The following is a 15,057-nucleotide window of genomic DNA, read 5'->3' as shown; positions in this document are numbered from 1 at the left end:
GATTTTTAGGAGACTGTTTATCAAGAAGGTTTGGGGGAGAAGAGAACAAAGCAGTACTAGCTTCTCACCATTAAGAGGCAGATGAAACTAATCATGAGACCAAAGACAACTGGTGATTCATGAGTGCAAAATTCTATATATTGCTACTGAGTTTTTCTCCTATTTCATCAAATCTATTCAAAAGCATATCCACAAGTTCTCTCAATGAGTAGCCCTGTGCTGGAATGAAAGTGGAAATTAATAAATACGGAGGAGTTGCATCTTTTCAGTAGTGAGGGAAAAGTAGATTCCAAGATGAAAATCTAGTATAGACAAAACTGCCTTGGAGAAGGGGTTAACTCAGCCATAAAGTATAGTTTAGAGCCTTTTCTGTGGATAGCCCTGAAGAGAAATTCTGATTCAAACTCAAGTGTGGGAACTACCACACTAGACAAAGAATTAACAAAAGGCAAGTCTCCCTGCCGAAGTCTGTGCGTTCAAATTCTGCCATATAAGACAACCATTAAATCTCCAGCAGGAGAGAATGAGTGGAAAATTCTAAAGTGTTCCTGCTTGTCAGCAGAGTTTATTTCCATTTATTTGAGTATTCAGTCTCTATAACCATTACATATTACTAGATTCAGCATTCTTGAAAGAATTAAAGGAGACAATTATATATAAATATACCCAATACTGAGGCTCAATAAACGCATGATGGATTTTAATCTAAGTCTTGCTCTGAAAGTGCCATAAGTTGCATAAAAGACCATGGCCACTCATAGGAAGCAATTTCTGCCTTTCTAAACGGAAAAATCTTGTTGTATTGATTTCATGCATTTTGACACCAGCTGTGAAACTTGTTCTGGTAGCATTACGTCTCACATAAGAATTGAGTTATATGTTTAAATGCACATTATGCTCCTTCATTCTTCTCCTGTACCAAAAAGGGCAAAAGGACAAGAAAAGCAAAGAAATGAACAGAAGAGAAGGGATATTCAAAGACATTTTTAACAATACAGTAAATTTGAAATCTGTTCAGAATATCAGCGGGGCCGGCCCGGTGACGCAACAGCTAAGTGCGCACGTTCCGCTTCGGTGGCCCAGGGTTCACCGGTTCGGATCCTGGGTGCGAACATAGTACGGCTTGGCAAGCCATGCTGTGGTAGGCGTCCCACATATAAAGTAGAGGAAGATGGGCACGGATGTGAGCTCAGGGCCAGCCTTCCTCAGCAAAAAGATGAGGATAGGCAGCAGCTAGCTCAGGGCTAATCTTCCTCAAAAAAAAAAAAAAGAATATCAGCAGACATTAGTACATGAAATACAGTCTAGCATAGCATAAACACCATTTTACACAATGATGATAATGATGATGATGATATAGATAATCCTAGTTTAAATGACTCGTTAGGAAAGAAAAGGATTAAAACAGTGGAACCAGCAAACACAAGAAAACGTTGGCCATTAAAAAAAAAAACGTGTACGTAAAACTTATCTGGAAAAGTGGTCAGTGTCAGGCCTCTAGACTAATAAGGAAATGATGAAAAACCAAATCAGATGGTGGGATGAGTGAAGATGCAACGTTGTTGGTCATTCAAGAAAAGAAGGAAACCAATTTGATGGAACATATTGTTCTGTGTTTAAAGTGATATAACTCACTTTATCAACCCAGTAACAACAATATCCAATTACAACAAAAAAATGTAGTAGTGTTGTAGATGTGGGCAAATGAGTTTGAGATTGGAGGCATTATATTGGGACCTGGGCTGCCTACTAGCCACATGACACTATTTTATAATCAAAATTAAACAAAAGTAAATTCAGGCTCTCGGCCCGACTACCTACATTTCAAGTGCTCAAAGGTCACTTGTGCCTAGTGACTATGGTAATGAAGAACATGATCTATAATATTTCCATCATCGCAGAAAATTCTGTTGGGCAGCATTGATCTATACAACTGTTAGGAGCGCTTTGTATATGAAAGATGAGATCTAAAAGAAGACACACACATAGACACAAAGCCAATAACTCATCCATTCCTTCTTACAGACATTTACTGAGCATTTTTCATGTCAGAGTTGCTGTGCTAGGCATTTGGAGTCCACAGATTAAAACAAAATAGTCCCTGCCCTCAAGGAGCTCACGGAGAAGTAGGAAATAATGACATATAAACAGTCAGTTGATCAGCAAACACTCATTGGACATCAACTCTCAGAAATGCACTCAGTGCTGTGGAAAAAAAAACAGTAAGCAAGTTCTCTCTGCCTTCAAGTGGCTTACAATCTAGATAATGATGAAGAAGGCAGAATAAGATGCAAACTGTTTTAAGTGGTGATTGATATTTGGGACTATGTACTTCAAACTGAGATCCACGAGTTGGATGCGGAATTTTCCTCATTTTGGGTTTTCGCTGGTATGATAATCTAAAAAATCAATAAATATAAATGTATTCTAATTAAATTGTGAATAAGCTTCTTAAAACTAAATAGAACCACCAAATTTTCATTCCAGTGTTTATTGTTGGTGTTCTCAACCACGTGTGCACCAGGTGAAGGCCAAAAAACATACAGTTTGATAAATAAAGTCTGATTAGGAAAGATGTGAGGATGAACTGAGTCGATACAGAACACACAGTAGCACAGGCCTCCCAAAGCGCCTGCATGATAAGTCATCATCACGTTGAGAGTGAAGGTGGTGCATGCATCCTCTCTCTGCGTAGTTTCCGCGCAATCTGTTCTCCATTCCTGCAATCTTTGGATAGGGCTTTAAGATTTGATTTAGAATTCAATAACTTCACAATGCTAATCACATCTTTAAGAGAACAAGAAGACATTACAGAGCGCTCAGGTGACACGTCATTAAAATTGACATTTGAAGATTATTTACTGGTAGAGTTTTCGTCATACATGAAGTCTGATTACCCTGAACCAGCAAGCAAAGCCTTCAAGTTAATATTGGGGCTTTTTTAATCTACTTTTTAAAAGGACACTTTCTGCATTTATATTCATATAAAACATAGAAACAGATTAAATAAGAACAGGATCTGAAGCTAGCTCCTTATACGCTTAAACCTAACACTGGCAATGTCATTTCAGCAATACAATACCATTTGTCACATAATTTAATGTTGTTCCTTGTAATTTCATCAGTTCTGTTGTTCACATTTAATATTTGCTCATTGGTTTTGGTCTTCTAATTTGCAAAATCTACGAGTCAAAGTATTTGCATTTTATTTTACGTTTCTACATACTTAAGTAAAATGTTTAATAAGAATAACTTAGGTTCATACTGCATAGAGCAGTAGTCTTAGCTAAATCAGACAATCTTCTTGCAGCATTTTACTTGGAGAGGGTGCCCATTAGAAAGCCAAGCCGTCTCTTCCCTCCTTTCCATCTAGGCAAAGGAGGGCACAGATCTCTAGTGGGCCACAGAGGAACTGCAGAGAGAACATATATAATAAATTCCATATATTAAATATACTCCTATATTTCAAAAGTATAAACATGCTGAATTGGGCAATAAAATGTCAATTCCTTTAAAGTTTTACTCATATAGTAGACTTTTTTTTATTATGGGTTTTTCTCAATCAATTGATACTAAAATTCAACTAGTAAGAGTGTGTGATCCACTGCCATAGTCCTAAATGACTGTAGGAATTCAGAGAACAAGATCATGATGAGCTGCAGAAGTCAGAGGAAGCACCGCCAAAGAGGAGGGACATAAGTTGGGCCTCGAGGAAAAGGAGAGCAGAGAAGGTGCAGCTTCCTAATGGGCATACTCTCCAAACAAAACCTGAGAGGAGTAAAGTCTGAGTTTAGCTAAGTGATGGCCACTGATAGTTCGGAAGGTAGCAGGTTCTGAAACTGCACTGAGAATGCTAGGCTGAAAGAAACCTGTGCTATTTAGTGTACTTTCAATTGCAAGGGGCAGAAACTCAATTTATGGATGACTTCTTGCTCACATAAGGTAACCCCAGAAGAATCTGGTAGAATGGCCTCAAGAATGACTGGATGCAGGAAGTGAAAAACTGAAATGCTGTTACTGTTTGTTCCTAAACCCCCTCTCCACCTGCCACCCCTGCCACACACATGCACATTCACACCTTGACTTTTCTTTACATGTCAGGCTGGTTGTTCATTATCTAAAATGCAAGCCACTTGCTAGCTTCAAGCTTAGTGCTTACATCCTTAAAGTCATACAGCAGGGAATGGCAAGAGTTAAAAATATAAAGGTAATAAAGACAGGCTAGGTCCAGACTATGAGAGAATCTGTGTGCCATGCTGAAGAGTTTGGGCACTTAGAGTCAAATCTGGCCTAAGCTAAGTCAGAAAATCTAAAACTCACATGAAGAAATAAAGTTATTTCAAGATTTCCCAAGCTGTAGCTTGCTCTGGATTAGATTATTGTAGCTGACCCTAATCAGGCTGAGGGTGGCTCACTGTTGCCCTCTGAGAACAGCGGGACAGCCACAGTTGAGTGGTCCATGGGTATGCACCTGACCTAACACAATCCAATCAGAATAATACTTTGGGGTATTCATTTAAAATGCTTACATTCTGATACCCAGGGAAATCTTAAAGTCTTCCTCATACCATGCTGGGCTGCAGGGTACAACTCAGTAAAATTAACAGAATACAGATGAGTCCCACACTGAGCTTGTATTTTACAGTAGAGCAGCAAGGGGATCTAGGCCAATGATTCTGATCAATGGAACTGGATCCATTTAAAGAAGAGATTTAAGTACATAAAACAGAAAGAAAAAAAGTAGAATATCTATGAATAGAATTCAGAGACACCGCAGAGTAGAAAGGGGGACTGAGTAATAGAAGAACAAAGGAGGAATGTCTCAATAGACTTTTCAAGTAGATCAAAACAGTGCCATCTACTGAAAAGGCTATAGAAAGAACCCTAAGGCCAAAGAGGCAATAAGAATTCATAACGCTTCCTGATTGAATTTAACAGGAGAAATCTACATATAGGAGAGAAAGGAGACACAGAGCTTTTGATTTTAGCCAAAATGATAAGTAGAAATAAAAATACACAGCCTCGGCTCCACATTCTTACTTTTAGATCAAAGAAAGACCTATAATCTGTACTTCCTGCTGGGAAAATAAAAGAAGGCATGATACAGCACACTCTCTCACTCCTCTCTTTAACCCTCATCTTCCAGGATCCAGTTCTCTGAAGATGAATGAAGAAACCAAAGAGCAATTATAGTGCTAACTTTCCCTTCAATGGGAAAAACAAGCTTTTCCCCTGGAAACGTCACTTACTGCTTGTGCATATGGGAAGTGTACTATAGGACTACGGGCCTTGACATCAGACCTAGATTCAAATCCCAATGGCACCTCTAGCTGAATGACCCTTAGCAAGGTATTTAACCTTTCAAAGTCTCCACTTCCTTGGAGGTAAGAGGGGAGACGGAACTAGGGAAATTTGAATTCAGTTGCCAGAGAGGAAATGCAGATTAGATAAAATCATTCCTGCAAAGTGCTTGGAGCAGGGGCTGTGCTCAATACACCCTCGTGCCCCTACACAACACGCCACAGTCATTGGACTACAGACGTACAGCAGATCTGAGATGGTCTCTAGCTCTGTTCCCGCCTACAGGATAAGGAGAGGCCATGCTGCAGACCTCCAACTCACAGTGCTGGCTCCCTGCAAGGATTGGTGGCACCAGTCCCTTAAAAATCTTTCCCATGTAAAATATATTAGGGACTAATTAAGTCAATTCCTAAACTAACATATGTGCTAGTGATTTATCTTTTAAAGTCTTCTACTTCTTTCTTACCACCACCATTCCTAAATGGGGCCTCACTACCACCATTCTCCTAAATCCTCGGAGAGTTTTCTTTCTAAGGAGTTAGTTGCATGACTCCAGCTACTCTCCAATTCAATCCCATTTCCAGATGGTCATCATGCCTATACTGGTCAAAAACTTCAACATTTATTACACAATAATTTGCTCATATTTTTTTCTCCTTCCCTTCAGCAGTGGATACTTATGTATCCACTGACATGACCATGAGCAACTGAACCCCATTATTATACAGTGTATGGAGAATCCTCTCTCTTTTGATAGAACCCACCTTCCACTATAGAAGCTTATGTGCCAACAGTGACAGCAATGCTATCTCACAACATCAGCTCTGCAGAGTGATTGTGAGCAGTTTCTGATTGAGTGGCTTCTAAGCCAGGTCTGCTGACTATCCCAGAGATTCTACAAGCTAGCAATGTGGTGGACACATTCTAAGGTGACCTTCAATGATTCATGCCTGTATAACTCTCTTTCATTAAATTTGGATACAACATACAACTTGCTTCTAACCAACAGAATAAGGCAAAGGTGACAGATGTCACTCCCTTGATTAGATTATATGACAAAGGTGATGTTATATCACTCCCATATGTTACACAAGACTGTCTTATCATCCTGGAGCAAAGCTTTGAAACGCAAGCTGCCATGTTATAAGAGTGACTGTGAGAGGGTCACATGGCAAAGAACAGCAAGCAGCCTTTAAGAGCTATGAGTGGCCTCTGACTGACAGCCAGCAAGAAAATGGGAGACCTCAGTCCTCCAATCACAAGGAGACAAATTCTACCAAAACCCAAGGGAGCTTGGAGGCAGATCTTTCCTCAGTTGAGCCTCTAAGACTGCAGCCTGCTCAAAAACCTGATGAGATTCCTGAGCAGAGGACCTACTTGAGCCATGTGTGGACCCCTGAGCAATGAAACTGAGATAACAAATGTGTATCAAGCTGCTTAATTTGTGATAAGGTGTTACAAAGCAATAGAAAACAAATACAATCAATATCCTCTAACATTTACTTAATGCTTAAGTTAACTAAAGTTAGTTTTGATGACTTGCTCACAAATATCTTAAGTGATATCTGAGTAATCGAAATCCTATCCTTCTTTCAGTGGCCATTTCAAATTCCACTCATCACTATTCTATTCAAACTAGACTAGTCCACACCCATCTCCTTATTACAGATTCTGTAGAAATGGGAAGAAAGTACCATTTCCAGCAACCTAACTCTTCTCAGTCTCACCAGAAGCATGCTATTCCCTCTGGCAGAGCAAAGAATATAAAGAATGGGAGTTTTCCTCTCTTTGGTGCTCTAAACAGAATTCATTAACGCAAATATCCAACCACAATTGATTAGTCACTTTTTTTTTAGTATTTCACATTTAAAATGATTTGGATGAGCTCCTATATACCATCCATCAGGGAAAAGGACAGTGAAAAGTATATATATTAACTTAATAAAGTAGACAGCTCCTGGTACCATCTGCTTATTCAAAAATGCTGAAAGTATTTTCATCAAATACATGCGAGCTTGCATAAGATTAAATATTTCTATTTTCTATGAAATTACAATGCTTTCTTCTGGGTAACGTATTCCACTCTTGAATCAAACAATACAATATCAGAAGTCTATCACCTTGGCTGGTACAAATCATGTGGGCAATTGCCCTGAAAAATTCTGGTGATATCTGAAGAAGAGAGGATTTGAAAGGATAAAAAAAAATCGTAAGAGTATCTTCTCTCTTCTCTAGAGAAGAAAAAGATGCTACCCTTTTTTTTTTTAAGTCTGATTTATCCAGATACGAGGTCTACATGGACAGAAATGACTAGAAAATTCCATAAACCCTCTGCTCACTTTGATTTCTATAAGTTCAGGCAAAGAAGCAGAGCTAATAAGAGAAGGTGGATGTCCTAACACCCAGAAGAACATGATCCCTAATCGATATTGGGGGGCTCTAGAGTGGGCAGTCTGTTACTGTCCTCTGTCAATACTCTCTCTTCTCAAAAATCATGTTCTGAGTTCTCTCACCAGTGAGCCTGATAATCCTAAAGCTTGACAACTGTGCTAATAAACTTCAAAGCACCTTTGACCAATAAAAGGGCAGCATGTAACCGATAAGGTGGGGCCAGTGGGGGCAGAGGGATGTGCAAAGATGATACCTCTCAGAGGTGTGCATATTTGTTTAGCACTAGCTATTGGAGTCACGGTTCTTCCCCCATCAGAAGGCAACTGTAAGGGCTCATTCCCTTATGGCTATGGTGACTGATATAAAATCTGACCTGCACAACAAAGTTAAGCACTTTAAAAGGCTAGGAATGTATAAATGTATGAAAATGTCATAACATAGCCACGGGAGCAGCTTGCTGTTGTGCATACGATACAGGAAATATAGATGTTATCCTCAACTTCACACTGATTAACTAGTGTGTGACTTTGGATCTGTCAGTGTACCTGCTGGCTCCTTCCAAAAATGAGAACGATGTCTTCTGACCTGTCACTCAAATGTTTTGAAGAATCACCAAGAAAGGTAAAAGTTATAAGAAGCAGCTAGGAAACAACTGTACATATCTGCGGATGTGTGCAATAAAAATTAAGTATGACGTCTTTAATGAAAGGAAAAAGCTTCAAACAATAAAAGCCCCCACCAACTTAAACATTAATATGTTACATTTTAAAACAAACAAAAAAACCCATTGAAGCAAAAATAAAAAGCCACATTTGGATGTAATAACAAAAAATGTCCATAACTACAATATTTCACTAATGAGAAGGTACAGATGCTACATACAGAAGGATTTCACGATGTCCATATGTTTCTCAAATGACTCTCCTTGTTAGCTATTTCTTCATATCTCTATTTAAGAACAACCTACACCTTCCCCACTGAATGGGTATAAATTATAGTATAATATGTTATAATATTTAAACAAATTCAAAATAGAATTCTAAAAAAAGACCCTAAAATTAATATTAATACAAAAATGAATTATGTGTATAAAGTAGTTAATTAAACAGGTTATCTGGTCAGTTGGCTTTATGATTTAAAACCCAAATATATCCCAAATATAACCCACATATATAATAAGTAACTATTTATATATAGTGGCAGTAACTTCAGAGAGCAATTCTGCTATAATAATGCACATAATAATGGTCATAAAATAATCATAAAAGTCGGTGACAATATATAAAATTACCTTTTTAATTTCAGAAAAATCATCGTTATTTTTACAGAAGATGGCAGTTTAATATGCCAAACACTCTCTAGCCAGAGTGACTAGACTATGACTTTCCAATAAAGTCCGGCCCAATAGGCTGAATTGCAGAGGAAGAGAAACAGGAAGACTGAGGTGGGGGAAAAAAAACCCTCCCTCCTAACCATAAACTGGTACTTAACATAAAACTCTTAACTTCCTTCTGCACACACAACCTTATATGCATCTAACCGTGTCCATTCAGTGGTGAGATGGTCAGTTCAGGAGTAGAGCTGGGAAAGCATCTCTCCCTCTAGCTGACAGCCTGATATCAAAGGTCACACTCAGGATTCCCACTCTACATGCACCTGTTTGTGACTGAAACATATATGAAAACATTCGGTTTCTCCCACACAGAAAATGACATATTCCAAGAAAATGCTTCTCCTCTTGAGATTTCCCTCATTCAAACAAAATGGACGAAAATAAATTACAAGAAAGTTTTACAACAGACTAAATTACTTCTCCTTTTGAAGATACAATATTCTTATTAAGCATTTTAAACACGAATGTTTTCCAGAAGGCTTGTCAATGATTTGGTGTTTGGGTAATTAAATTAGTCCAAAATGGAACAGTGGTTTAAAAGGAAAAGGAGAACTAATTATCTGTGATAAAAGCAAATATATTAAACAACAAATTTTCAGTCACAACTTCCATAATAAACGTCCGGAGTACCACAGAGTAGTTCAAAAGATACCCTTTCCAAACATGATATTTTAATTGTCTTCATTTACTAACTGCAACTTATTCTGTGCTGTTAGTAAGTAAAGGATTAAAAAGATTTCTAGAGCATCAGAAAATAACATCCAGACCTTTTCAAATATCAAAAGGTTTTCTTTCCAAATAATTTATTTTTTCCTTAATATAGATCCTCTATGTACTTACTCCCTTTTCCTAGATTTCAATAACGCTTGCAAGATTTGAAAACACTGATTGTACTCCAAATACTTGTAATTCCTAAGTCTTACCCTTTATGAGAAATCTCAGCACACCAAGAGTATTTCGTTGTATAAGCATTGTTATACCCTTTGGGAAGAAAAAAATTAACTCTTCAATTTCTTTTCCAATTGAAGTTAAACTTTTTAAGCCCTTTTTATCCCACTTACACATTTTGCAATACACAGACACACACAACATACATGTATAATGGAATATATGTAGATATTCCATATGCACAGATTTCAAAATGCTATAGTTACTTAATCTACAAGTTCCTTTTAGGAGATTACACACACCTCCCTGGTAGGGAAAACAAACGCAACAGATCTGCCTGAAATTAGAGCATAGGAGACTCACTAGAGAATTTCCAATTCCATATCACACGAACCGCGTCCTCAGCTCCCGCCGCAGGCCACCTCTCCCTGACAACCGCGCCTCGGCTCTGGAGGGCAGCTCGGTCCTGGTCGATCACACCACGGACGCACAGGCCTCTGACACGAGCACCTCTCACTGCGGACAAGTGGGCGACGGCTTCAAAGCCAAACGCCCGCCGCCTGCTAGGCGCTCAGGGAACGCCCCCGTCCTCTCCTCCCTCAAATCCCCACTGTGACACCCTCGGGTGGCGATTATTTAACCAGTTTACCTTAATTAGTTTAGGATTCATCACTCTCCTTCCACTAGCCAAGGAACTGCTTCATCTCCCATCCCCCAGGCTCCGGAACTTTTCTTAAAACCCAGTATTCGGACAGATAGATTTGGAATTGAAGTCTCCCACGAAACGTCAAAGGTACCCCCACTAGGCATTGCTCCCCTCAAGCAACACGTTGGCAGTATAACTTTTCATTCATAACTCGGCTCCAACATAAACTGGGTGTGTGCGTGAGGAGGAAGGGGTCATGCCACCGACCCCTCGCCTCAGCTTGTCTAGCAAATGTCAGGGTCTGCACCAACCAGATCACCTGGCACCGAACTTCTGACAATGGTCCCCGTAAAGCCACCCGCTGGCTTGCGAGACGCAAGGCAAGCGGTGCCGGGGTCCGGACCGGGATGCTGTTAACCTGGGGAACCCGGGCAGGGAATTCAGCGATACATCCGGAGGCGCTTGGCCCCCAATTCCCAGAGCTTTCCCCGAGCACGAGCCAGGGACCGGGCTGTGGTGCCACTCACCTCCGCCCGCTCCTGCTGAAGCTGTCGCGCCCTCCTTCGCCCCGCGCCGGCTACCCCCTAACTTCTCCCCCTTCTCCAAACAGCCATCTTCCGAGGAGGAGAAGAGAACGGCGAGGCAGCAGCCAAGGGGGGACTGAAAGTTGACTGGGGGACCACGGTTGCTGGGCCAGCAGGGACTTGGCGTCGGCGGCGGGCGCCGGAGGAGACCAGGAGAGGGCGGCGGGCGCGCCGGGCTGACTCGGGGTGCGCTGCGCGAGGTGCGGGACGCGCCGCCGCCGCGGCCGCCGCGCGGGGGGAGCTCGGAAGGGCGGCAGCGCTCGGCTGCGAGCTGCGAGCTGCGCCGGTGGCGGCGCGCGGAGGATTTGCTAAAAATAGCCACTCTTGGGAGGAGTGTGGGGGGCGGAGGGGGGCGATGGGGGGCGGGAGGCCGAGAGGCCAGCCCGGAGGCCCGGCGTGCCGGAGCCTGGGCGGGGCCGGGTGGGAAGGGAGGCAGCACCGGTGGCGGGAGCTGGGCCCAGGCGCTGGAGACCTGAGGCCCGAGAGGCGCGGGCCGGGGGGCGAGGGATGCGGGGACCCCTAGGCGCGGGGAACGACGCGCGGAGGCAGGAGGACAGAGCCACCTTGGGTGGAGCGGAGGAGAGCTCCGGGCTGGACCGGCGACCCTCCCAGGGGAAGGGCCGGGCGCCCGAGACTCTTGGGGGTCCTGAGGCGGAGCACGCCCACGCGGGCGCCCCTGCTTCCCGCGCCCGGCGCCTCAGCAGCCCGCGGCCGGGCCGGGCCCCGGTGGGCAAGGAGCCGGGGAGTCGGGCCGTTCAGGTGCGCGCAGCGCAGCCCCCGCTGGTTCCCGGCTCCCTCCGCGACTTCTGCAGAGAAACGAGCGTTGTGGGGCGATGCCTGGAGCGGCCCCGCTTATGCTTGGAGCTTAAAGAACCATTCAAGGGAATTTTAAAAGAAAATGCTATATTTGGAGTTTTTTTCAAAGACCAAATGGGAAACGCAAGGAAATATGGTGACTACCATGAGAAACATGAATTAGGTTTGGCACATTTTAAGGGTGAACAGAGAGAACCATCCGCTCTGAATCCAGCCCTAATAGAAGGGAAGCAGGCTGAGAAGGTCCGAGAAGTGACGAGGTGATCCCCTTCAGTAGTTAGCATTTTTACTTTGTGAACTTTTGTTATTTACTGCTGTAACTTAGTCTATACTAGTAACACTAATACCTATAGAATCCTTTATAAAGAGTAGAACACTAAAGATTGGAAAAAAGTGTAATCCTAAACATACTTGTCTAATGCAATATTTGATCACTCGAAAAGGCTAATTTTTATGGTGTATATAATTTGACCCTGTAACAAATTAAAGCTAGTGTCTCTACATGTGCATTTATGTTTTCCTCTACGTCAGCTAAAGCACAACTGACGCATATATTATAGGGATGGAAAGAACAGGAGAGACCTAACGCAGTGCCCTCGTTTTCGGTGGAGGGGAACGAGGATCCTGAGGAATAAAGTGATTTGCCCAAAGTAGTTAGCATAGGGTTCAGATTAAACCCTAGGATTAAAACCAAAGTGTGAAAGGCACGAGACCAGGATAATTTAGAGAAAGCAGTACGGTGCCTGTAATTTAATTTAAAATAGTTCAGCATTCAGAATGAAGGCTTGTGGTGGTTAGATTTAATACTCACTTTACTCTAATCAGGAATTCCCACTATAGGGCTGGTCAGCTGGCTTTACATTAAAAAAGTTGCACTCCTATGGCTGTTGGTGGTGGAGCTTCAGCTAGCTTAACTTTGTCTACGCTTTCCGTAAAGTAGCATGATGAATCTTACAAATGGGTTCTCAGTGGTGAAATCTGTCGTGTTGACAAATCTGTTGGAGATACTCCTGATTGCATAGGAAGTAGGCATAAGCAGATAGAAACATCTAATGACCTTTGACCCTTTACCTTCCAAAACAGATGCCTTTCTGAAATGATCAAGTATCCGGCCTTTTATTTTTTTAGATGATGATTCTGTTTGACGCAAAGGGAAACAGTTTTCCCTTTATTGTTTCTCAAGAAAACCTTTCATGTAAAGTGTGGTGGAAGCACAAAAAGGGACCAATTGCTGGGATCTCACTAGAGGTTTGTGTGATAAAGGTGTACGTGACAGAATTTGAGCTGAAACTTGTTTTCTCCGTTTAGGGAGGCGGTACCGGGAGTAGCTAACCTTCGCGTATCTCGAACTGTTTGTGTCTACATCTAGGTCATTTTACAACAGGGAGCTGCCTTCCTCATCATTCTCTTCAATATTTGAATGCCGACTTTGAGCAAGGCACTGTCTGTTTGCTACTGGAGATGGAAATATTTTAAGATATGGTTTACTAGAAAAGATTAAAGTTTCTCTTAAAGCTCTTGGTGGAGCTCCCAGAGCTCTCTGTTCAAACCTATATTTATAACATTTATGACACTGTATTGTAATTTTTTCTGATTTTCTCTCCTCAGCTGAGCTCTGGGAGGACAGAGATAGCTCATTCACGTTTTTTGTAGTTTTTTTTACTAGGCTATTTTTAGACCAGTTTTAGATGTACAGAGAAATTGAGAAGACAGTAGACAGTTCCCATATATTCCCCCTCATACACACACAATTTCCCCTCTTATTAACATCTCACGTTAGTGTTGTACATTTGTTACAATTAGTGAACTAACACTGATATATTATTATTAAACAAAGTCCATAGTTTATTCAGATTTCTGTAGTGTTTAGCTAGTGTCCCTTTTCTGTGTCAGGATCCCTTCTAGGAATCCCACATTATGTTTAATGGTCATGTCTCCTTAGGCGCCTCTTGGCTGTGACAGTTTCTCAGACTTTCCTTGCTTTTGATGACCATGACAGTTTTGAAGAGTAGTGATCAGGTATATTGTAGGATGCTCCTCTATTGGAATTCATCTGCCATTTTGCTCATAATGAGACTGGGATCATGGGTTTTGGGAGGAAGATTAGAGGTAAAGTGCCATTTTCAGCACATCATATCAAGGGTACATATTAGCAATGTGATTTATCACTGTTGATGTTCACCTGGCTGAAATAGTGTTTGCCAGGTTTTTCCACTGTATATTTCCTCTTTTTCTGCCCCTTTCCATACTATAGTCTTTGAAAGGAAGTCACTATACGGAGCCCCCACTTAAGGAGTGGGGAGTTAGTCCTGCCTCCTTTAGGGCAAAGTATCTACATAATTTATTTGGAATTCTTGCGTCCTCATTCATACTTTTTCTCTGGGGATCAATATAGTGCCCTCATATAGTAGGCTTTTATGGATTGCAAGATTAGGTTTAAACAGAATTTTTCCCTCTAAGAAAACTGATAATATGCTCTGCGTTTTTTGCAGAAAAAATAATGCCTCATGCTAAATGTCCTTTTTTTTTTAAATGTTAGTCATAGAGGGGAAGATACTTGAGGTGTTTGTGGTGGTGGTGATGATAGATGTTTTGGAGTTTTCTTTATGGGGAGTAGTACTGGGTAAATTTTATTGTTGTTTGAAATGTTTGTGGCCCTCCCTAGGGGGACCAGACCTCCCACTCCACTGATACCCAGCTTAGCGATATGACTTAACTTTGGCTAATGAATTGTTAGCACTGACTTGTTAGAATTAAAGTGATGTGTGCCACTTTCAAGCAAAATCTTTAACAGCCTTCCTGTGGTTCCTCCATTTCTCCTTGCAGTCAGCCACTAGACTAGCAGTTTTCCAGGTGAGGAGAGCCCCTTCCAGAAATGAAGACCACACAGAGCCCTCTGCCAAATCATGGAGGACATAAACATGAACAAGAAACAAACCACTGAGATTTGGGAGTTTGTTGTTACCACACCTTCGTCTAACCTATCCAGGCTGATTGCAAAGTCCTTTCTGAGTTCCTAAAAGTGGACCACCAAGTGC

At 41.6% G+C, this 15,057-nt stretch overlaps 1 protein-coding gene across 10 annotated transcripts in view; it reads right to left on the bottom strand.

Annotated features, from left to right (window-relative positions):
- HDAC9 (histone deacetylase 9) overlaps window positions 1–12,011 on the bottom strand; it is a 546,893-nt gene extending 534,882 nt beyond the window's left edge. For 2 of the 10 annotated variants that reach the window (XM_070264618.1, XM_070264646.1), the window contains exon 1: window positions 11,147–11,611. The gene's annotated coding sequence lies outside the window, so the exon portion shown is untranslated. Of the gene's footprint in view, window positions 1–10,336; window positions 10,539–11,146 lie in introns of those variants that run through there. The other 8 variants (XM_070264631.1, XM_070264612.1, XM_070264643.1 and 5 more) reach the window with 8 other exon arrangements.
- Window positions 12,012–15,057: the final 3,046 nt, after the last annotated feature.

Source organism: Equus caballus, chromosome 4, assembly GCF_041296265.1.
Source record: "Equus caballus isolate H_3958 breed thoroughbred chromosome 4, TB-T2T, whole genome shotgun sequence".
Taxonomy (NCBI): Eukaryota; Metazoa; Chordata; class Mammalia; order Perissodactyla; family Equidae; genus Equus; species Equus caballus.
This window is presented reverse-complemented; position numbering and strand designations above follow the sequence as displayed.